Source organism: Bubalus bubalis, chromosome 1 (genome assembly GCF_019923935.1).
Source record: "Bubalus bubalis isolate 160015118507 breed Murrah chromosome 1, NDDB_SH_1, whole genome shotgun sequence".
Classification (NCBI taxonomy): Eukaryota; Metazoa; Chordata; class Mammalia; order Artiodactyla; family Bovidae; genus Bubalus; species Bubalus bubalis.
The window spans coordinates 30,600,384-30,622,642 of NC_059157.1; the positions used below are offsets into that span (position 1 = coordinate 30,600,384).

Consider the following 22,259-nt stretch of genomic DNA (forward strand, 5'->3'; position numbering starts at 1 on the left):
AATGGTTACACCCTCAGCTACTGATAAGGGTTTAAATAAGGTTAAGGCCGCGCTGCTTGGCCCAGGTAGTCCACTAGTATCTAAGTAATGCTGTCTTGTCAGTTCATTGCTCTGTGTTCTTTGGAAGTGGGCAGTGTTGCAAAGTGAAGTTTTACTCACTCGGAAAACAGGCTGTAAACACCTGCCCCACCGACGGGATGGCAAGAGCGTTGCTTCCACGAGCCGCCAGCCTCCTCCCTCCTTCCCGACCTTCGGATAGCCCTTTAGGATGGGGAGTCGGTAGGGTACCTGCTTTCCCCGCCTGCCGCCAACCAGCTGACGCCTGGAGCCCAAGCTGGCGCCCCCGGAGCCCCCCGCCCCCGGACCCCCCGGCTCGAGTGGTTTGAACGCCCGGGTGCGCGGGCAGCACACTCACGAGCAGCCGCTTGTTGCTCCCGCGGCCGCGACGTGGGGAAGTGAAAATGAAATTGACTTTTCTGAGAAATGATGAAAGCTGCGCTGCCCGCCAATGAACGGCGGCGGCGGCGAACTTCCGCACCTCCCGGCCGGGCGGCTCGCGGCCTCCCCCCGCCTGCACCTCCCGGTTGCACAAGCTTGAAACAAACACTGGGGAGGAAGGGCGGAGGGAGGAGGGCGGAGCGGGGGGGGGCGGGAGGGGGGAGGAGGCGGGGGGAGCGCGGAGGGCGGGCGGGAGCGAGCCAGGCTCCGGGAGGGCGGGGGGCGGGGGGATTTCCAGCCTCGGCGCTTCGCAGTTTCCTCTCCTTGTTTTGCTTTCGATCTGGACTGTTCTCAGGCAAGCCGGGGAGTAACTTTTAGTTTTGCTCCTGCGATTATTCAACTGACGGGCTTTCATTTCCATTTCACACACCCTAGCAACACTTAAGCCTTGCGGAATTGTATTGGTAGCGTGAAAAAAGCACACTGAGAGGTAACATTTTTTTCAAATAATAGTCGGGACTGTGCGTGTGTGTTTTTCTCGAGGGCATGTTTAGGACTGGAGGGGATGTGTGTATGTGTGTGTGTGTGTGTGTGTGTGTGCGTGCGCGCGCGTCCTGATGGTTTGACACGATGTTTTGCAGACGGAAAATGCTGAGGTTCATAAATATTAATACTGATTTTTGGAGGAACAGTCGGCGCTGTTATGGATCATCTGGTTTTAGGGGAAGCAGGTTCGGTTGCTGCTGCTGCTGCTGCTGCTGCTGCTGAGGCTGCAAGGAGGAGGAGGAGGAGGAGGAGGAGGTTGGTGGAGGTTTAATTTCACTTTTGGATTTGCAGATGCGGAGAGCTGGCTCCATGGACACAGACCTGCTCTGTGCGATCCTGCGCCCCAGGTGGTGTTTGTGGGGGAGCAGGTCCGCTGGAGTCGGGCCTCCTTTTAAAAACAACATGATCGCGTGCATGTGTGTGCGTGTGTGTGTGTGTGTGTGTTTACAGATGCCGGCGCCACCGGATCCGAAGGACGGGAGCGGGTCGTTCTCTTCGCCCGGCGGCGGCGCCTCTCTCCAGGCAGCCTCTGGCGTAAATAGGCAGGAACCCGCCGTCCGCCCGCAGCCTGCGCCCCGCGCCCGGGCCGGGAGAGGCGCCTCCCGCCGCGGCCGAAGGAAACTTGATGGGGCGCCGGGGGCGGTCCCCGGGGCTCGCCCACCCTCGGGGCTCGGGGAAGGGTCGCGGGCATCGGGTGCCAGCGGCCGGGGGCCGGGCGGGCGGGCTGCGATCGGGGCTGCGCGCGGGGCCTGGCCGGCGCGCCCGGCTTCCTGGGGGCTGGGCCGCTGCCGCCACCGCCCGGGAGGGACGCGGCGTCCTCCTTCCCGCCGGCCAGCGCCTGGCCTGGCCCTGGGGCTTTGTCGCTGCACTTGTCCCCTCGCGGGGCTGGGGGTGGGGGGGCTCGGGCGGCGAGTCCCGGGAGGGGTCAGCGGTCCGGGCCGCGGCCTAGCGCCGGGCGCCTCCGGGTCCCCGCGGGCGCCCCCCGGGGCGGCCTCGCGCGCTCGGCCTGACCCGCCTCGGCTACGGAGCGGGCAAGGTGGGGGCGGGGAGCCTCTGGGGACCGAGCGGCGCCCCGCTGGCAGGCCCGGGGCTGGGGGTGCCGGCGTCCCCTGGGGGTTCCGGGGCGCGGGCGGCGGCGGGGTGGGGACGCGAGTGCCCGCCCCGCGCCCTCCGACCCCGCTCGGGGCGCAGAGTGGCATTCGCCAGCCGGCCGAACGTGGTTGGTGCAAAGCCGTGGCCGCCACTTCCTTTCCGCCTCGCGGACCGGGCTCGCCCACCAAGCGATGCCCGCCGCGGCCCATCGTGGCGCCCGGCCGCTCGCGGTGCCAGGGAGCCAGCTCTGAGAGGGCTCGGGCAGCCTTTTGCAAGTTGGAAGGGTTTCAGGACGCAGCTCACTTCCCCCCACCCCCCCACCCCCAGGACGCACCGGCATCTCAGTTTGGGCCCCAGGTGTGGCTGCGTGGGGCTGCGCCCTCACCCCCTTTACCCCTTCAGAGGGGAAGAAGCGGGAAGGAGGCAGGCAGCCTGAACCGGGCGCATAAACAGCCTTCCGGGCACCTGGCGAGGCGCCGAGGTCAGCCGGTGTCGGCGGGACCCCTGGTCATCGCTGTAAATGTGACCCTTGGCACTGGCAGTGGAGGTGGCCACGTACTGGCGGCGTGGTTTTCGGTCGTCTTTGCCACTAAAGGATAGTGTTTGGAACTTGGGGACATTTTCCCCGCTTCCTCCCTCTCCTGCCTCCTCCCTCCAGTGTGGGCAACAGTAATGCGCCTGGTCCTCTATTCAGAAGAGTGCTGGCATCTTCCCTCTGCCACCGGCCTCCCCGTCGCTGTGACTCGGTCTGCTTTTGATGAATGGCAAGGGAGGGTGGAGGAGAGTTACATTTCCTGTTGTGGATTTTCAGGAATCACCAAGGTTGCTGTCAAGCCTGCATTCGTTTATGAGTTTTCAGACCGACTGCAGATAACATTGAGGACTCAGCAGCGTGCGCTTTGCTTTTTGGAGCTTAAGGGCAGGTACAGAGAAGGGCCTGGTGACAATCTGGAAGGGAAGGTAGATGGTCTTGACGTTAGGCAGATGCAAGCTCCTTGCCACGACCTGGAAGGTGACCCCTATTTACCTTCATGCACCCGCACTCAGGATTTTCTCTCCCCACCCCTATCACTCCTTTTTCGGAGAGGGAAAGGACAAAATCCTGGAAAAACTTGTGTTTTCTAAGGAAACTTCAGTAGATGGAATATTGAGGACTTCATTTGGTATTTTTTAATACCTTGAAAAATGTATTGATCGATGGGGCAAAGTCCAGAATTTCACTATAATTAGTGAATGGTTATAATTTATAACAGCCTGTTGTGTTAAGAAGTTCGATTTTGGCCTCCTGGATCCAAGTTCTTGTCTATTCTGATTTGTAACTGCTTCTTAATATTAAACATCTACATTTTTCATTCTCAATGAGTTGGTTTTTTTTTTTTCTTTTGTCCTTCAAAAGTTAGAGATAATTCTGCACACTTCAGACTTACCTGTTAAAGTGTCATGATAATCCAAAGTAAGGGTTTGTGACTAAATTGGAGACGGATTATGGTGAACCAAAGTCCTGACAGCTCCATGAACCATGACCCAGTCTCTCTCTTCCTCTGCTTTCCCGTATACTTTATTAGGCAAATATTCAGTATACCAAAGCTAGTTCAAGATGTTTGAACTTAGTAGTGGAAACTTTAAAACTTTGGGCATTTAACATTGGGGAGTTTGATCTGCATCAATTTTCTCATGTCTCTAAGGACACTGTTCTTTTATTCTTGGTGTCATGACATATAAGCTTCGTTGTTTTTAGAGCACTTTGATGAAACTTTCCTTTTGATAGTGAACAGACCAGTGAACTCTAAATGGGATATCTGGGACATGGTTCTGTTATGTGCTTCATGCCAGAAAAAGGCTTAACGCAGATAAGGGACTTTATTCATTTAATAAGTATTCATAATAAGTATTCAACATTCACTATGCCCCCGACACAGTGCTGGGTTCTGGGGGTTTGACTGAGATCAGGAAGGGAGTTTCTTTACCTTTTGGGGAAATTGCATTCTAGTGGGTGAGCTGACAATACCTAGCCAAAAAATAAATACAGTAATTACCTTTAGGGGTGAGTTCTATGAAAGGTGATAGTCAAATGTAACTGAATATCTGATAAGGTTGCTTTTGGGAACAAATGAGATACTGTTTTGAAAGAAGGTTGCGTAAGTTACAGCAGTCTACAAATGCGTAAGGCATTCACCTTCAGAATTCTATCAGGTTCTTCTTAACTTCCCACTCCAGTATTCTTGCCTGGACAATCCCCTGGACAGAGGAGCCTGGGGGGCTACAGTCCATGGAGTTGCAAAGAGTCCTGTGGGACTGACCGACTAACCACACATGTATTCTTAACTTTAAAAGTCAGGGAATCATGACTGTGGATTAAACACTGACTTTCTTTTAGAGAATTTTCAGCAAGAAGTGATTTTACTTGTTCTGAGAGAATATAGAGAATGGTAAGGAATTAAATACAGAATAACTATTTTATATAGAGCATTAAAATCTTTAAGACATCTGATATTGTTAGTAAGTTTTTTTCTGTCAAAAGTTAGATGGTGTCATGGAGACCAAATGATATGGAAATAAAAATGATTGGACCAGTGTATTTTCCCTCCTTATATCAAGAAAAATCCTTTCCAAGCTCGTGTTTTAGTGTGAATTTTCTTCCTTGTTGCTGAAGACTCTTCATTATCTGTTATTACGGATATGCTCTTAACTGATTTTACTTTTTGCTATAACATCTTTATTATTATTATTTTTGGCCATACCATGGGGCATGTGGGATCATAGTTTCCCAACCAGGGATGGAAACCGAACCCCCTGCAGTGGAAGCTCAGAGTCCTAACCACTGCTCCACTAGGGGAGTCCCACTATGCCATCCTTAAAGCGAGTCAGTTAACTTGCACTTATTGGATGCTTACTATGTACCTAACACTATCTATGTGAAAATGATATGTGACAGCATATGTGAAAATAAATGTAATAGATAGTATATGTTTATAATAGATATAAAATAATTAAAGGAGTATATATAAATAACATAAATTGCTGGGAAATGTCCGTTATTCTTAGCAATAAAGCCAGTTCTTCTTTTGGTCTGTGTGGGACACATGTTCCTTTGAGCACAGGGGTTGGAAGTTAGGGCCTCTGTCCCTGTTCACCCTATTTGTGCCCTACTTTTGGCCTGAGTGTGATCAATATTTGGCTATAATTTATGCCCAAGGCAGGGTCAAGCAGTGGCCCTCATAGTGGGGGTGGCTGGTGAGAAAGGGAGTGATGAGATTTGATTAAATCTTGATTTTTTTTTTTCCAGCAAAGAATGGTAAGTTATCTATAGGATCCAGATTTAAACCCAAAGCCAATATTTTATATAAAATACCAAAGGCAGTACACAGGCAGGAAATGAAGCCTGCAGGTGCCTGAGGCCGGGTGGTGACCCCTCCAGAAGACCCATAGTCACCAGCGGTTTTTCCTCCAAAGATGCTTTTAAAATGATTTCTCATCTTAACAGCTCCATCTTTTGACAAACAGCCTCTGAAACAGATTGTGTTTAGTTAGGAAGACTTTATGGGCCTGTTTTTATTCCTCAGAAACACACTGCAGTTAGAAATCACGGTTGACCTGAGAACCAGCATCAGCAAATCTAGATGATCCAGTTCCAGCCTGAAGCAGAGAAACTCGATGTTGGAGGCAGCTTGGGCAGCCATTCCTTAGGTACACTGTTAGTCCTGTTGGACCTTCTGAGGTTCTGAAACCAGCTGCTATCTTCCTTTGCCCCCCATCAGTAACTTGGAGTTCTGCTGGGGGTCCAGGAACCCCAGGATATGAACCATTGCAGTAACCGAGGGGATTATTTTGTTAAATGAATGCAGACGTTGGGTCTTGATTTCATTTGCTTATTAAATATCTGTTGACAGCCAACATGTCCAAGGCCCGGGATAGTGGAAGGTGCATGGACTCAAAGAGCCCAGAGGCCTGGAGTTGACTTTCAGCTCTTTTGTTAACTCTCCACTCACTTCTTCTTTCTGGACCTTAGTTTTCCCTTCTGTAAAATGGGGTTCTATCATCTTTGGTTCTATCATCTTTGAGGGATGGGACTTATGTGTATCAGAATCATGGAGAGGAAGAGGCTTTTAGAAACCACCCAGACCTTCAGATTTGAGACTGAAGCCCTTTCCTCTCCTTGTCTCTCCCTTTTTGAGAATCCCTTCCCCCACCCCCGAGTAACCCTCTGACATTGACCAGGGTGTCCTGGATCCCTATCCTTCAGGTATGTGGGCCAGAGCAAAGGCAGAGAACCACTGAATCAAGGGTCTCTTCTCAGGGCCGAACCTCTTCATTTTTTTTTTTTTTTCATTGGCTCCCAGGACAGGCTATGCAGGACAGCAAGCAGATAGAACTTGTTATCCACCTTTTAGGCAGCTCTTTGAATAGGTACTCTGTGGTCCCTTCCGCACTGACTCTGCCCACATTGACCTTGCTTGTCATACAGAAATGGGATCTGTAGCACAGTTGTGACATTTTGAATTTTCTGCTCTGAACAAGCGGAGGAGGATTGTGTTTCATGAGTCTGTCTCTCTCTAGGAAGGTCACAGAGTCATGGGTTTGTTTGTTGTTTGTTTCTGTTTTGGCTTATATTCCCCTTTATCGGTTTAGTATTCAGCTTTAATAAGTAGGAAAGAACACAAGTCAAGCAAAAAACGGCTCCGTATGTCCCATGCCCTGTGTGCACACCTTGTAGCCCCACACTTATGAGACGAAAAGGCTGTGCTGTTCTTTCTGGTGCTAAGCATTTTTATCTTGGGGGCAAGGCCAATTTAGTTCAACAAAATACCTTGCTTTAGAGTTCTGCGTGATGAAAGCTGGTCCAGTTTTGATTAAGCATTTTTGAGAGTTAACCAGTTGCTCTGTCAGTTTCATGAATAATTTCTTTTCCAGCATCCTTAGCAATCTGTTGCTGTCTGTAAGAGCATTTGATACACACCTAAAGTGATCAAAGGAAAGACGAGCTTCTCATTTCATCTATTCTTTTTGAGCTTGCAGATGTCAGGTTTTTGTAGGAGCCAAAGAAATATACCTTCTAGATAGAAGATGCGCTCCTGGCCCCATGAGCTTAGAATCCAGCGGACTTTCCCCTGACATGAGGTTGATGTTTTGAGTGAGGAGAAGCTACATACATGTTTCAAGTCATATCTAACGTGTTACTTTTGAAGAGCTTTTCCTGTGCTCCTTACCCTAAAATGATTGAAGGTGATGAGAACAAGGACAGTGGTGGAGGAGAGCGTCCTGGCACCTGATGAGGGTGTCAGTGGGTGTGGGGGGTGGTAGAGTGTGAGTGGGGAACGTGACAGTTGAGGGAATGAGGTGATGAGAAAAGAGACGAAGGTGTGGAGTAGAATATTGCCTCTTGAATTGCTGAGTGAGAGAGAGTGAAAAGGGAGTCAGACAGGTAGACTTTGTGTCTGCCACAAATGTCATTGAGACGGTTTGCAAGTAAAGAGACAAGCTGGTAGTTAATTGATAGTAAATGCAGAACAAGTTGAAATGCTAGAGGACCCTCCACTTCTAGCTTTGGAGATTGGCCTTTTTTTTTTTTTTTTCTGGGGGATCAAATTACTAGGCACGGCCAACTTTAGACAAGTAAACAGGAGGCTCTGAGTGGTCACCCTTTGGGCATGGTTGAAACCACGTCAGAGGTGGTATTGGAGCCAGAGAGGATGGAGGAATTGGTGGCCTGACCTGAGGCCTTAAGACTCAAACTCAGTTACCTTTAGAGGCAACCACAGCCGCCTCGAAGAAGATGCATGGTGATGAAATGGATCAGCAATACTCTCATAGCCCTTAAGCTGTCCCCTCCCCCATGCTCGTCTTCCTTGCTGCTCTTTTATTTTTGCCAGGTTGTAGGAGCTAAGTAGGGAGTCCAGGAAAGAGAATCGGCACAGGGTTAAGACTGAGCTATGATACCATTGCTGGTATTGCGGTCACTGTAGTTTGGAAACTAAGCACTTGGTACTGTAGCTGGGGTACTGTACTTTGAAATAAACTTTCTGGAATACAGTTAGGCGGTGTACACTTAATGTCTTAAAAATGTTGAACTCTCTGTTCCAGTAATCCCACTTCTAGGAACCTACAGATGTGAAGTAACCAGAAGCAGAACAAAGATTTACGTACAGGGATGTTTACTGTTCACTTCTGTTGTAGTGAGAACTCGGAAACACCCTAAATCCCCAACAATAGGAGTACATTTAAATGCGTTACAGTGCACCAGGCCCTGAGTACAGATAGCTGATAAAATTCATGCTTTTGCATTTAATGATGGGAAGGTATTTGGGGTGTATGTTGAATGGAGAAAAAGAGGATTTTCGACTGTGACCTTAATTTTATTTTTAAAACGTGTGTGTATATACATCATTAAAAAAAAACTGGAAGGAAACATTTGGATGATGTGCTTATAGATGTTTGGCTTTCTCCCCCAAATTTAATACAACAACACAATTACTCTTAGAACCAGAAAAATATACTCAAGACGACTCTGAAGTGTCCCCTCAAACCTCACCTCTGGTAAATGTGGATGAGGACAAGTAAATCGGATGTTGCTAAGGAGGGTGTTGTTCATGAGCTTGGCCATTCCCAGCCCCTCTCTGCCTTGATGTACAGAGCCAGGCTCTAGAATCAGAGCTTTCCCAGCCAGTGAGTGCCTAGATATGCCCTTGTCCTGATTCAGCTCTTAAGGCTTCAAGATACCGAGATTGATGGTTCCTTTGGGAGGTTGGGACGCATTGTTTTATCAGCAACTGTGGAGGGTCTGAGATGTTACCCGCTTCACAGATACGTCTTCTGTGTATGTGACAGAAGCACCTGACGGGGGTAGGAGGCGAGAGTTCTTTCTTGATCTTTACAACCAGGTCAGCAGCCAGAGAGATGCTACAGTGTTGGCCTCCCATACCTAGACCTTGAAGTGATACCATTGAAAACGGATGGAACCTGGGTGTGGATTACCTTCCATAGATGACATCAGAACGACCATCCCTCTCCGCTGCCAATGGTCTGGGGTGGGGGGGAGGCGGGTGGGTAGAGAGAGAGATTGTGTGCATGCTCAGTCACTCAGTCATGTCTGACTCTTTGCGACCCCATGGATTGTAGCCTGCCAGGCTTCCCTGTCCATGGCATTTCCCAGGCAAGGATAACTGGAGGGGGTTGCCGTTTCCTATTGCACGGAAACTTCCTGACCCAGGGATTGATCCCTTTGCACCTTTCCTCTTCTGAGTAAACATCCTCACCTTTTGGAACGTAAGGCTCTTACCAACTACAGGTATCCGTGAGGTCATGGCTTTGCCCCTTTTGAAATGTACATGCTTAGAGAGGTAGGGCCTCCTGAGACCCCGCAAACTTCACCCAGGAACCTAGTCAAGGCTGTAACCATTTGGCCCTCTTGAGAAGAAGATTAGAGAAGTTTGATTATCCTTCTGGAGCAGAGCAGTTAGTTTAGACAAATGGCTCCAGAGCCAATTCCTGTGGTAGGTGAAGAATAAAACGTTTCGAGGGGAAGTGAATGCAACCTGCCCTGTCTTATATACACTGTCTTTGTACCTTGTTGGTTCCTGTATCACAGGTGGCTTGGCTGTTTCACAGGAGCCCTGAAATCCTGGAGGTTTTATTTTCCCCACATAGCAAACTTGACACATCCCCATGGGATTGTCCATGGGGAGACTCTAAATGGGATTGAGACTCTGTCTCAATCGGAGTGTGGTTGAGACTTTCGGACTTTCCATAACTGAAGAAGCCTCCAAATCTGGAATTTGTGTCTGGAAAAAATTTTTAGAATAGTTTTGATTCCTTTGTAGACATGGGAGAGGTTTTTCTGGATGTGTTATGAAACTGGGGTTGGGTGTAACCATTAGGAGTTTAGAGGCAGAATGCCAAAGCACAGCTGAGAAAAAAGAATATTGATTATGACAACACTGTCCAATACAAATAGAATGTGAGCCACATGTGTAATTTTTAATGTTCTAGCAGCCACATTAGAAAAGTAAAAAGAAGCGCATGCTCAGACACTCAGTCATATCCGACTCTTTGGGACCCCATGAACTACAGCCCACCAGGCTTCCCTGGCCGTGGAATTTTCCCAGCAATAATACTGGAGTGGGTTGTCATTTCCTCCTCCAGGGGATCGTCCCAATCCAAGGATTAAACCCGTGTCTCCTGCATCTTCTGCATTTTCAGGCAGGTTCTTTATCACTGATCCACCTGGGAAGCCCCAAAAGAAGCAGGTGAAGTTAATTTTAATGCTCTCTTATGTAGTCCAGTGTGTCCAGAATATTATCCTTTCAACATGTAATTAACATAAAACTATTAATGAGATCATTTACTTACTTTTTTTTCATGCTGCCTCTGCAAAATCCACTGTATCTTTTATACCTTCAGTACATCTTAATTCAGTCTGGTCACGTTTCAAGCGTGCAGCGGGCAGCGGCCATATGGCTGGTGGCTACCATATTGGACGGTGTAGGACTAGGAAATGAAGCAAGTTGTGAAGAGAAATATAGGGAAACGTTGTAATACAGCGACTCAATCTAAAAAAACCAGGAAAAATACAAGCAGAGTTAGAGTACTCATTTGGTTATAACTGCGTCTCCCTGTGGGTCCCCCGCCAACCCTACCCCCTCTCATCAGCTTAAAATAATAAGATGCTCTGAATCTCTTCAGAAGCAACACACCATGGGTGCCATTCCTTTGGCCATAGTCCCAAACACCTTGACTATTTCCCACCCTTTTGAAGTGCTGTGAAAAGCGTCGATTCCCTGGATTTTCCCGTTTGCAACACCTCCCCGACCAGGTTTTCTGAGACCTGGGATCGTGTTGTATTTCCTTGCATTCCCCACCCGTGCTTGATATGCAGTAAGCACTGGGTAAATATTTGTTGATTTGATTTTCAGCCCAAGAGCGAAGGTTAACTCCGAAGCCTGGATTCCAGCTCAAGATGGATGGGCCGGATCTCTCTTATGTTACAAACCTAGTGGTGTATGTATGGAGCACGGAAACCCTGGGATTTGTCACTTTGTGTTAGCAGTTATCACTTTGTATTAAGGAGTTCAATATCCAGAAGGTGGAAAAAATGGTCTGGTTTTCTCCTTTGGACCGAGGCCTTTACAGAAATCTTATCACTCGGTTCCTTTGACATTTATGTTCCAATGCTGATAGTAATACCTTCCGGTACATGTAAATAAGCTCTAGTTGCTGAGAAACCAGAGGTATACATTTGGGAGCTGCTACTTTCTTGGTGGGTTAGTTATTAATAATAACTTTGTTATTAACAAACTTTCAGCCCATAACTTAGAGGCAGGGAAGTTCTTTTGAAGTCAAGCCCTGGTATCTTTACAGTTGCTTTCATTTGTCCGCTCTGACTGTAATTGTTGGGGAGAAGCAACAGACATAGCCACAGAGCCCAGGAAATTTATTTTTCCTGAAGCCTTACCTAAGAACTGCTTAGGTAGCTTTTCTCTGTGAGATTAAATACGACCTTCACTGAATCATGTTAGCAGGGCCAGCAGCTAGAAAAATAAAGACTAAACCAAACCTTCAGCAAAGAAATTCCCAGCTGCTCAGCGGGTCAGAGCTTTCTTGATTGCTTTCTTCCAATGAAAACACTGTAGATTAGTTTTAAGTGAATTCTAGTAGGTTTGGGGATTTGCAACTGACAGAAGAACAGGAAAGTATAATCTCACTTTAAAATCATAATCCTGAAGGTAAATCTTGATTGACTCTTTGGGGGGATGTTGGGATTTTGTTCATATGGGAAAACTTCACTCGTGTGCACTGTTGAGCTGACTTGGAATGTCAAGGTCCTCAGGGATGAGGGGACAGAGAAATGAGGTGAGAAGCTGGTGGCCCCAGGGGATGCCCTGGGTTCGTGGGGTGCTCTCGGTGGCCCTGAGGACCGATGTGGATGGCACCCCTTTCTTCTGTCCGTTATAGAAGCGAAGTCCAAAGGTCCCAGAAGGGAATGTGGGTGAACTATTTCCCCTTTGGGGTGTGGCTCTCCTGGTGATTCAGGAAGTCAGGGTGAGTTTAAAATATTATAGGAGAGGGTTTATTTATTTGCCTCTTTTACAGGTGCTTTGAATGCATCGTCTTTTTTTTTTCTCTCAAAGTCAAGGTGCGATTCGGGTTGCAGTCTGGGCAATGGGGTCGGTCTGGACCCTGAATCGAAGGAGTGGACAATTTTGATCATTCATCCAGTTGCCGTTTAGTCTACAGGTGTGTACTCAGTGCTGACTCCATGGGTGGGGAGAAGGTGTAGAAAGGTAGAGAAGTCTTCAGCTTGGAACTGAGTGAGCCAGGCAGATGGTGTGTGTTCCCTGCAGTGAGGAGCCTTGGTCTGGGCGGCCGAGACCTCAGGTTAAAGAAGTGACTTGCGGTGTCTGCATCCTCCATGGGCCACCCGGCACCGTCTCAGGTTGTCCGGGAGACCACAGTGTGGACGTGGCATGTTTTGGGGCCAGCTACGTATGTTTTATTTTCTAAGGGACAGATTCTTAGTAAAGCTTATCACAGGCGTAGAACAAGGTCTTGTTTCATCGTTCTGGCTGCTTCTCTACCGTTTTCCCTCCCTGGGTTTGGCACCTTGCTTCTCCCGCCATCGTCTGGTGTCCTTTGCCATGAAGTGTCTGAGCCTTGATGATGGTTATCTCCGTTTTCTTCTTCCCCTCCCCTCTGAGGGCAGACTGGAACTGGCCGTGCTGCTGCTGAAACACGGCTCGGAATCCCTCCCTGGAGGTTTGTGCCAGGAGAACCTCGCTCCTCACATACCTCACATGGCTTGAGATGACATCCAATTTAATTTTGAAAATCCATCCTTTTTTGTGCATGTGTATATGTGGTCAGTAGATTACCTTCAGTTTACCTGGAAGTAAAGTATGACTGTTGTCCACAACAGTGCTCATGGAAACAGTGACAGCAAGCAGTGAGTTCATGAATGCATGTCTGGTCATTGTTTTTTTTTTTTTACTATGGTAAAAGTTACATAACACAAAATTTCCTATTATAATCATCTTTAAGTATACAGTCCAAGGGCATAAAATTCATTTACAGTGTTTGCAACTATCAGCACTGTCCTTCCCTAGAACCTTCTTTCATCATCTGAAACAGAAACTCTGTACCCATTAAATAAAAACCCACCTCCCTCTGCATGGACAGCCACCCTTCTCCTTGCCGTCTCTAGGTACTTCATATAGGTGGCATCAGACAGTATCTGTCCTTTTGTGCCCGGCTTACATCACTCAGCAGGATGTTTTTCATGTTCATCCAACATTGGAGCGTGTGTTAGAATGTCCTTCCTTTTAAAGACTGAATAATATTCCCACACTTTGTTGATCCATTCATCTCTCGATGGGCCCTCGGGGTTGTCATTACCACTGGCTGTTGTTGAGTCATGCCGGTGTGAACTCTGCTATAAGAAGTATCTGTTTGAGTCCCTGCTTTCAATTCTTACAGTCCAGTGGGTCATTCTAGGTTTAACTTTTTGAGTCCAGTCATTCTAGGTTTAACTTTTTGAGAAGTTTGAGAAGTTTGCCATATCACCTGTACCACTTTAGATTCCCATCAGTAATGCCCAAGGGTTTCAGTTTCTCCATATCTTAGCCAGAATTTCTTCCCTTGAATTTTTTTGGTAATAGCCATCCTAATTGGTGTTTGATGGTCTCTGTGGTTTTGATTTGCATTTCCCTAATGGCTGGTGATGTTGAGGATTTTCCCACGTGCTTCTTGGCCATTTGTATATCCTCTTTAGAGAAATGTTTCTTCCAGTCCTTTGCCTGTTTTTGAACTGGTTGCTTTTTGTTGTTGTTGAGTTGTAGGATTAAGTCATTATTTTATGGGTTCCAAAGTCTGGTCTGAAAACTCAAAAAGATATGGTCTGAAATACTAGTATGGTCTGAAAACACAAACGATTCTCCCTTGTTACATTATGTATATAACATGTAGTATAAAACCAGTGAAAATTTTTCAGAATTTGAAAAATTTTGAGATGTTGTAGAGCTGATAAAGCACCTATTGAAGAATTAAATTATACTGAATGAAGTATATCAGAGTGGACTCTGAAATGGGGAATCAACTAAGAGTACTTCATGTTTACAGCTGGAGAAATCAAGCAGCCTGCCCAGGGTCACGTGGCCGGATTAAGTCCTTAGTACATTTTGTTGAACTCAGTAGTAAAGAGTTAATTTTTTTCTGTTACATTTTGAATCCTAAAGTTCTGGTAAGAGAAAAAACATAATGCTTGAATATGGTAGTGGATTAATTGTATCAGCTACTCATATGGTCATCTCTGACTCATATAAGTACCTTCAATACTTGGGGCTCATAAAAAGACCCTAGGGTTCAGTACTTTTGAGGTATTTTGGATAAAACTGAGTAAAAGCAGCCTCAGAATAACATTCGGGGGCATGCAGATTTATACATAATACTCTCAACAGTGGTTTGATAACTACCATTTGAGCAGATGAAGCAACATAGGGCTGTTATAACAGGTCTGCTGGGAAAAATGAATGAAAGCATTTGTGTATTTATTGTGAATAATCGACAGAATGAGAAACCATGTATTTGTCCTTAATAAGAGCTATAGTAGACGACAAACTCAGTGAAATGTCAACTTTACAGTAGCAAATTTATTGTTGGTTTACTTTTGTGTTCTGCTCGAATTTTCTGCTTCACTCAATCCTTTTGAGAATTTGGTCTTTATTGAATAATGTAGCCTGACAAGATCGTATATGGATTGTAACTCAGAGTGAATTGTAAATAATTGGGAAGCAGATAGATAGCTGCAAAAATCTGTATTCCCTTCAGGCTTGGGGCCCAGACTTTTAAAAACGTCCGTAAAACTAGCCTCAAGTAGCTAGGAAAACAAATATGATGTTGAAGTTAGGTTGAAGACTCCTTCCTGCAGACAAATATTTTAAATACAACTTTCAAAAGAGTTAATTCCTTCAACAGACGTTTCTGGACTGCTGGTGTAGAGATGCAAAATTGACAATTCCAGCTTCTCACGGAGCGTATCGTTTAGTTAGAGAGACAGGCAGGGAAATAACCATCTGTAGGAGCAAAAAGAATAAATGATGTGCTTAATGGAAGCACCACAGCAAAGGCTATGAGAAGGAATTGGCAGGGGCTGTATCTGACCAGGGCAATGAGCTTCACTATGCATTTCCACCAACTGTAGGAACAGGGCAGGTTCAGCCAGTTTCCTGTGGGGGCTCAGGGCATCTTTGGTTGAAAGAGCAGTAAGAACAAAACCATGAAGGGTTGGAAATTCCTTCCACTCTTGGTGGATGGAGAGTTCTCTTGTCTGATGGGAGCAGACGGGTCAAGGGAGTGTCAAGGATCATTCCTGGTAGGCACGAATACTTTCTTCAGTGCATGTGTTCCTGTGTTTACTAGCAAGGAAAAGCTTTATTCTGAGTGTAGAGCAAATTTTTGGGGAGAAGGGTTATTGGGGATTTGGAACATCTCTCCACCTCTTACATTTTAGATGATATAGGTGGTGACTCTTTAGCAGTTGGAAGTCAGAGCTGTGAGCCTCCCTTGCTTAAGATAGAAGAAGGTTTAAGAATGATGCATGCATTTCATTCATAGAGACACGGGCACTGCAGGAAGGACCAGACTCTGGTTTTGATAATAACCAGGCCTGTCTAGGAGATGTTTTTGTACGTTTCTAAGAGGAAGTGATGCAAAGGTACAAAAATATTTTTTGTATCTTCTTCTGTTTGTTTTGATTTGGCTTTTAGTGAGAGAGAAGTTATGATGACTAGGTTCACAATACTTAAGTGAGGGGGTGATAGAGACTGCTGCTGTTAAAACAGACGAGAAACTCAAGTTAGAGAACCAAGATGATGGCCCAGGTGCCCCCAAGCCAGAACTTGGCACAGCAGAAGTGTTTAGGGTGAGGCGTCCCAGCGGTTCCAAGAGTGACTGGATCTGGCTTCATCTCAGCAGCGGGACTTGCAGTTGGCATCGTATCCGCAGTGCGCTTGGCCATGTTATCCGAGTGACGCGATGGAAGAGCCTGGAAGGGCTGGCTCATGGAACCTTAGGGGCAAGCCTCAGTTTGGAGGAAGCCTGGAGGAAGCCGTGGGTCTGGGTGCACCCGGTGGGACTTCTTCCCATCTGCACGCGACCCCCGTCCCTCCCCGCCAGCATAACCAGGTGACAGGACAGAGGCCGTAACTGGTTAACGGCCGCAGTGATAGCATTTATTGGATATGTGCTGGGCTCTTTGCTTACGTTTGAAGGTCTTATTCAAAGGCCCAAGATACTTCTGTGTTGTATTTCAATAGATCACGCTCCAGGTTTATTATCAACAACTGCCGTGTTGAGCTGATTATAAATTTGGGAGGACCGTCGTGGGAGGGCTCAGCAGAACGACTTGTGTATGCCCAGCACTCAAAAAACTTTGGATGAATTAACTCGGAATGATTGACCTAGTTCTCCCATTTGTCATTTCCTGTCCAGACAGACTCCTCTGTGGGACCTCAGAGCCCACGGGTGTTTTCTAATGAGGAGCGAGGCCCCGACAGCAGGTGGGAGACACCTCAGCCACGTTTGCGTGCGCCTCAGCCACGTTTGCGTGTGCCTCAGCCACATGTGCGTGTGCCCCGGGGTGTGTGAGGGTGTCTCCCCTCACCAGTCAGCAGGGACCCTTGTTAAGGTGCAAGGACAAAGGTCCCTCTGTTAGCCAGCCAGCCTCAGGGAGCCTTCCGGCTGTTTCTCTCCCATATCCGCCCATTTTTCCTGGGGCATAGCTTCTCCGAATTACTAATGGTTCAAACATGCCAGTAAGCTGCTTCCGTCCTTTCCTTTGTTGCTGTGCTCCCTTTGTATGGAAGTTTTTTCCTTCCTTTCCGCCTGAGGCCTGAGATTCCCACTTCAGATGCCCCCTCTTCTTTGAAGCCCTCTCTTCTGAGCTTTGACGTAATCTAGTAAAACTCCCACAAAATGCCTTCTGAAAAGCTCAGGGTCCTATGATTGTCAGGTTGATGAAATGACCAGGGTGAGTCCACTGCAGAGAAGAAACCAAGAACCAGTTGTGTTGATGAGTTCAAGCCTGGAGGAGCGTATTATAACTTCAGGCTCATCCTGGGAAGCTTTGGCATCTTTGATTTGTTTCTCTAGGAAGCCTAGTTTTAGAGCTGGGTGTTTTCTGTTCTTGCCTCTGTCCTTATAATGTAACCTTTTTGAGGACAAAGATCATGTCCTGATTGGCTTTGTATTCCCCACAGAGCTGTTCATAAGATTCTATGTTTTGAATGAAATGTTAAATAACTGTAACTCAGAAGTTTGCTAACATACTTAACTTGGTTCACCTGCAAAAAATGGCATGAAAATAGTACAAGTTTTCTTTTTTGGGGTTGCATGCTTTAGCAATCTTCCCTGCCCCCTCCCACTTATCTGTTACTTGTTCATATTGTAGTTCCATCATCACAACATGTATTTCATGTCATCTGCTTTCTCCTCCCCATCCCCAGCCCCAGTGGGTTTTCCAGGAGGGGTTCATCCACTGTCTTATCAATCTGTAATTACTACATGATGATTCATGTGCCAAGGACCGTACCTGATCTTTAGGGAAGATGAGTAAGAGACAATTCCTGCTCGCAAAGACTTCACCCAGAGCTGTGCCTGTTTTCAAGTACACGAAGCTGTGAATTTCAGTGGATTGTAGATGGTAGGAGGGATGAGTCGGGTAAGAAGTCAGAAAGGTGGGATGGGGCTGAGTTCCGGTGAGTCCAGATTTTATTCACTGGTCATTGTGCAGCCACTGCAGAGTTTCGAGCCAGGTGATCAGACGTTTGGAAAGAGGCATCTGGCCAGCACTGTGCAACGTGCAGAGGGTGCTCACATTTCAAAACACGGACCTTGGGGACCCTCCTGCTCCTTGGGAGGAATTCTGGGGTGTCCACTTTGCTATCAGGTGGGGTGCTGGCTCTGCTCTTCGGAATTTCTTGGGGGATGTTTTAGGGGAGACCAAGGCACTCATCTCATACTTTTCCTCCTAATAGAAGCTACTCTTTATTTGTTTCTTCCTCATAGCAGCTCTGCCGAGTTGCTATTAAGATCTCTGTTTACAGATGAAGAAACTAAGATTTGGAGAGGTGACAGGGTGTAAGTGGTGAGATTCCCATCAGGCGTGCTTGACACCAGACCTGTGCTGTCTCCAGCACCTTCTGCTGAAGCCAGGGAGGGGAGGGAAGCCAGTGTGGTCCTGAGAAGGGCTGATGGAGAGGGAGACATGTGACAATACAGTGGATGCCAAATTCAATTTCCAGGTACTGTTTGGGACTTGGTTAGTGGCAGTAAGTAGCTTTGAAAAATATTTGAAGACATTTCTGCAGCTTGGAAAGGAAAGATGTGGTCTTGAGTCAGGTCTTCATGTATTTGGGGGCGGTTAGCAGTGCTGACTCTCATTTCCAGTTGGAATTCATCAGTGATTTTTTTTTTTTAATGCACTTAGATTTTCATAATTTAGATATATCTGGAAAGTAACTTATCTATGCAGCTTCACACAGTTTCTCATTTTTTTTTGACAAGAAAGAATATTACATTAGTATATGTAACAGATTTAGATCATTGTAGTGTGGTGGTTTCTTTTTAATGTTTTAGAAACATTGAAACATCCATGAATAGAATCATTACTGTGGAAAGTCATAGTTTGTGTGTTGGATCTCAACCGGATTTGAGCAAAAAGAGCTGAATTGAATGGCTCTGTAATGTTATACAATACACGTGTGGTGGTTTAGTTGCTAAATCGTGTCGGACTCTGACCCCATGGATTGTTGCCCAACAGGCTCCTCTGTCCATGGGATTCTCCAGGCAAGAATACTGTAGAGGGTTGCCGTGCCCTCCTCCAGGGGATCTTCCCGACCCAGGGTTTGAACCTGGGTCTCTTGCACTGCAGGCAGATTCTTTACTGACTGAGCACCAGGGAAGCCCCATTAATAATAAATATAATAATTATAATAAAAGAGAGAAGAAGAAGGGGAAGAAGGAAGAAGGGGGAGAGGAGGAGGAGTAAAAGAAGAAGCATCAGTAATAACCTTTATTGAGAGTTTACTGGCTGAAGGGACAAGCTCAAAGGAAATCCCTGAAGGAAAAGCCACAGCAAGAAGGAAGCTGTCAGAGACCCTGTGGATGTGGAATGAGGGGAAAAGATAGTGCCCTTCAATCCCAGCCTTTTTCGGAGCAAATTATTTTCAGGCACGTGTCTTTGGAGAAGCATCAGTTTTCACCATCAGTTCAGTTCAGTCGCTCAGTCGTGCCTGACTCTTTGCAACCCCATGGACTGCAGCACACCAGGCTTCTCTGTCCATCACCAACTCCGGAAGCTTACTCAAACTCGTGTCAACATCATCGGCCAGTAAATGGATTTGAAATCAGATGGCAGCAAACAATTTTGTCATTTTAAGCAAACAGGTTTTCTTGGAAGGTTCCAGTATTCTGAATCCCTCTTACTCGACTTTTCTAACTGAAGTAATGAAAGCATCGCCATCCCCCTTTTTCCACGTCCCCTTGTTTGTGTTCCTAGTGGGACAAAACACCCACCATCCGTAGGTCACAGAGAATCCTATGGCGGTGGCAGGTAGGCAGTGACTTGGGTGATGTAAAGAGCTTGGAGAATTTAGGTCCTGCTCATTTCCTGCCGTGTTCTTCCTTCCCAAGCTACTGTGTGTATCTCAATGATCCACTCTGTGGTCCAGAGTTTTCTCACATGCACCATCTTGTTTAACTTCTCCTGTGCTTTCCCAGGGTACTTGAGGACAGAGACATCTTTTCCGGGCTTTTGGACTGCTGGCTTAACTGGATGGCTCCAGAGACACCCACCTATTCATGCGAAGAGGGACAGTCTGAAATGGACTCCCCACTTAACTCCCAAAAGGAGAAGTCACGGCTTTCAGGCTTTGCCTTACTGCAGAAGCAGTGCTTAGAGGACATGCTGATTAAGGGAAAAATAGGGTCGCTTCTTTTCCCATTTTCCATATGGAAAGAAGGTTTGAACATGCAGTACGAGCCTGAGTCCATATGCTTTGAAATCTGTCCGTGGTTCTTGCTTTGCTGAATTGCAGAATCTGATGCTGCCTAGGTACATGGGTCTGGGGCCAAACACACACAGTGGTCGCAGCACGACTTTAGATCTATGAAGTCTTTTTTAAAAGTCAGTCTGCCCTTCTAGGTCCTTACTGCCTTCTGTGAATTCTTCTAGAAGATACTTTTTTAAAAGGTGATGGATTTTTTTTTTTTAATGCTCTTAGGTTTCTATAATTTAGATATACCTGGAAAGTAATTTATCTGTGCAACTTCACACAGCTTTTTCTCAGTTTTTTTAAGAAGAAAGAATATTGCATTTGTCTATGTAACAGCTTTAGATCATTCCTTGTGTGTTTTGTTTTTGTTTTGTTTTTGACGTTTTAGAAAACACGTTTCACACATGGTTAAATTGCCTTGAAAACACTTGGCTGGGTCATGGCTGGGTCAAAGGATATCCTTTAAAATGTCTGATGCCATGGTCAAGCTAACTGTCTGGAAAATTTGTATCTGTTTGTACTCCAACCTATAGCACATGCGAGATGTAAAGCACAATTCTAGGTATTTTACAGGGTTCCTTGTCTAATCCTTGCAAAGGCCTGTGGGAACAAATAGGGTTGCTAACCTGCTCAAGGTCACACAGCTAATAAGCAATAGAGATAGCTTTCAGACCAGGCTTGAGTTCACCTCGTGGCCTTTTCTGCTGTGTTACTCATGTGGCAGCTCTTGTGAGGAAATTAGCCAAGGGATGCTCTGATGATACACTCCTCCTTCCTTCTACGAGTTCCTGGGTGCGATGGGAGCTCTTCTTTTTAGCCCTAAGTTTTTTAAAAATTTAAATTTATTTTTAATTGGAGGATAATTGCTTTACAATCTTGTGTTGGTTTCTGCCATATAGCAACATGAATCAGCCATAGGTACACAGATGTTCCCTTCCTCTTGAACCTCCAGGGAGCTCTTTTTTAAACATCATTCTTGCTGCATCAGATAAGAGAGTTGCAAAACGGTTTTCCTGAGGCGAAACCTTTGGTCTTTACACTCTTTCCCAAAGGGTACCCTTCAGAAAGTGTTCTCCGAGAAAGGTCTTTGGGGATCCATCCCCTTTCCTCAGCTGTTCCTTGCTCCGTGTTCGGCTGGCTGTAGGCAAAGACAGGCAAGAGACAGTGTTAGAATCTTACCCCCCTATACACCCTTCTTCCTGCTATCTCGTTCCTCGTGGAGGTGTTGGGAGGACCCACGCCCTGCCCATCAGGGATGACTGTTTGCGGTGGCCTCTGGGGGTTGCTAGCATCTCCTAGGGGGACATTGTCAAACAGAGGTATGAAGGTTTTGCAGTTTTGTTTGGGGACTTCAGCTTTTAAACCCTTGGCTACCAGGCCTGGTGAGACCAGTCATACACACACATACCCTCCAATTATTTTCACCAGTGCAGGCCTGGGGTCATATAAGGTCAAAAGATTTGTTCCTCTTTTAGGAAAAGCCCCAGACAGCTCACTGTCTTCCTGTTCCATCCTTGTTTGTGGGCGATTTGTATTCTTAGTTGCTCCTTTCTCAGAACAGGAGACCCAACAAAACAAAGTAAGGAAATGCTACCACGACTTGGCTCTGTTTTCTTTCTGGGTCTGTAGGCCTGCGGGACTTAAATGCTTGTGTTCCTGAAATGTTCCTGACACAAAGAACAACTGTCAGAACTAGCATGGTGTTCATGAAAAGCTCGGGAAACATACCTGTTGTTATGTAGCATATACGTTTGAGGGCACGTGTAGACGAATCCTGTTCATGCAAGTCTGAAGCCTGTCTCGGATGCTGGAATCTCATAGTAGTGGAGCTCAGGGATGGAGGATCGGCTTTGCCAGGGACTAAGCCAGACTTCATTTTTTTGGGCTCCAAAATCACTGCAAATGGTGATTGCAGCCATGAAATTAAAAGACGCTTACTCCTTGGAAGGAAAGTTATGACCAACCTAGATAGCATATTCAGAAGCAGAGACATTACTTTGCCAACAAAGGTCCGTCTAGTCAAAGCTATGGTTTTTCCAGTAGTCATGTATGGATGTGAGAGTTGGACTGTGAAGAAGGCTGAGTGCTGAAGAATTGATGCTTTTGAACTGTGGTGTTGGAGAAGACTCTTGAGAGTCCCTT

The 22,259-nt window shown here is 46.5% G+C and overlaps 1 protein-coding gene across 3 annotated transcripts in view; it reads left to right on the plus strand.

The window, feature by feature from the left end:
• The first annotated feature begins 737 nt into the window (after positions 1 to 737).
• The window catches only part of IRF2 (interferon regulatory factor 2), an 84,808-nt gene continuing 63,286 nt past the window's right edge, over positions 738 to 22,259 (plus strand). The window contains exon 1 of one of the 3 annotated variants that reach the window (XM_006075120.4): positions 738 to 928. The gene's annotated coding sequence lies outside the window, so the exon portion shown is untranslated. Of the gene's footprint in view, positions 929 to 1,294; positions 1,332 to 12,200; positions 12,307 to 22,259 lie in introns of those variants that run through there. The other 2 variants (XM_006075122.4, XM_006075121.4) reach the window with 2 other exon arrangements.